This window comes from Elephas maximus, chromosome 7, assembly GCF_024166365.1.
Source record: "Elephas maximus indicus isolate mEleMax1 chromosome 7, mEleMax1 primary haplotype, whole genome shotgun sequence".
Taxonomy (NCBI): domain Eukaryota; kingdom Metazoa; phylum Chordata; class Mammalia; order Proboscidea; family Elephantidae; genus Elephas; species Elephas maximus.
The window spans coordinates 60957283-60959280 of NC_064825.1; the positions used below are offsets into that span (position 1 = coordinate 60957283).

At 43.3% G+C, this 1998-nt stretch overlaps 1 pseudogene; it reads left to right on the top strand.

The window, feature by feature from the left end:
* Positions 1-829: 829 nt before the first annotated feature.
* LOC126079319 (olfactory receptor 2AG2-like) lies at positions 830-1748 on the top strand (annotated as a pseudogene).
* Positions 1749-1998: the final 250 nt, after the last annotated feature.

A 1998-nucleotide genomic window follows, 5' to 3' on the forward strand; every position in this document is an offset into this window, starting at 1 on the left:
GTGATTCTCAGGTGACAGGGTAGCTTTGGGTTACCTTTTCCCTTTTGTAGCTAACTCCTTTTATCATACACACTTAGCCATGGTTTTGCAAAATTCTCCTCTCATCTTTCCCATGTCTCCTTCCTAACAAACATATTATCATTATCTGTAAATAGGCAAACACCTTTTGTACTGTTCCTACAGATTTACCTCCAAAACATATACATCATACTATTCAGGGCACCCAGAATTTACTTTCCCTCCAGCAGAATAACGGCTCATCAAGAATACAAGGAGATTACAACAGAACAAATGGTCCAGGAGCCAGTAGGCTCCTCTCTTGAAGAAGCTTTCAACAAAAACAAGCCATGTGAATAAAGACATACATAACAGCAAGGGAAGATGTCAAACAGCTGCACTATAAATAACACTTTTAAAATAATTTTTGAACTGCAATCCCAAGTATGTTTTAAGCAGAAAGCCACCTGGATTTTAAACAAACACCCAGTACACTTTGTTAATATAAAGACAGAAAAATTTACCTATTGGCAAAGATGCTTGTTTGTGCTTATTCTCTTGGATACCTTATTAAAAGACATTTCTAAATAATTTGCTATTAACAATATACCTGTTCCCCACTTATCTGGTGTTTTTTCATAATTTAATTGAAAAATTCAAAAATAAGAAGAGCAAGCTTAGCTGCCAAGAGGAAATAATTTCATTCCATGCAATTTCTATTGTTCATCCCTCAGCGACCCGGAACAATACAAAGCAAGGGTGCAGACCATAGGAAAGCTTTCATTGAGAATCCATCAAGGTATAGACAAATTAAAACAAAACAAAACACAGAATGGAGCTCTGGAACTCCTCCTTGGGAAGTAGCTTCATCTTGATGGGCAATCCGAATGACAGTGGGTCTCCTGAGCTGCTCTGTGCCATAAATGCAGTCCTTTACATGTTGGCCCTGACTAGCAATGGCCTGTTACTCCTGGCCATCACAATGGATGTGCGACTCCATGTGCCCATGTACCTCCTGCTCAGTCAGCTCTCCCTCACCGACCTTCTGTTCACATCTGTTGCTACTCCCAAGGCCCTTGTGGATTTTCTGCACCAAGAAAACACCATCTCCTTTGGAGGCTGTGCCCTTCAGATGTTCTTAGCATTAACATTGGGTAGTACAGAGGACCTTCTTCTGGCTTTCATGGCCTATGACAGGTATGTGGCCATTTGCCATCCTCTGAACTACATGGTCCTCATGAGGCCGAGGGTCTGCTGGCTCATGGTGGTCACTATCAGGATCCTGGCATCCCTGAGTTCTCTAGGACACACCTTGTACACCATGCACTTCCCTTCTGCATGTCCCGGGAAATCAGGCACCTGCTCTGTGAGATCCCACCTCTGCTGAAGTTGGCCTGTGCTGATACTTCCAGATATGAGCTTATGGTGTATGTGAGAGGTGTGAATTACCTATTACTTCCCTTCTCTGTCATTGTTGCCTCATACATATTAATCTTATTTACCGTGTTCCACATGTCCTCAAATGAGGGAAGACAGAAAGCCCTTGTCATATGCTCTTCCCACCTTACTGTGGTTGGGATGTTCTATGGAACTGCCACATTCATGTATGTCTTGCCCAGTTCTTTCCACAGCCGCAAGCAGGACATCATCTCTGTTTTCTACACAATTGTCACCCCAGCCCTGAACCCTCTCATCTACAGCCTGAGGAATAGGAAGTCATGGGGGCCCTGAGGAGGGCCCTGGGAAAATAAAAAATGTTGCAGATACCCTCCACATTCTAGGACAGGCTCATGGCTTGCCTTTCTCCATTCTTTCTCCAAATCAGAGGATTTGTGCTATGAAGCATGTATTCACATAAGGCCAACATTACCACTTGCTGTCAAGTCGATTCAAACTCTTGGTGACCCTATGTGTGCAGAGTAGAGCTGTGCTCCATAGGATTTGCAGAGCTATGACCTTTCAGAAGCAGATCACCAGGTCTTACTTCTAAAGCATCTCTGG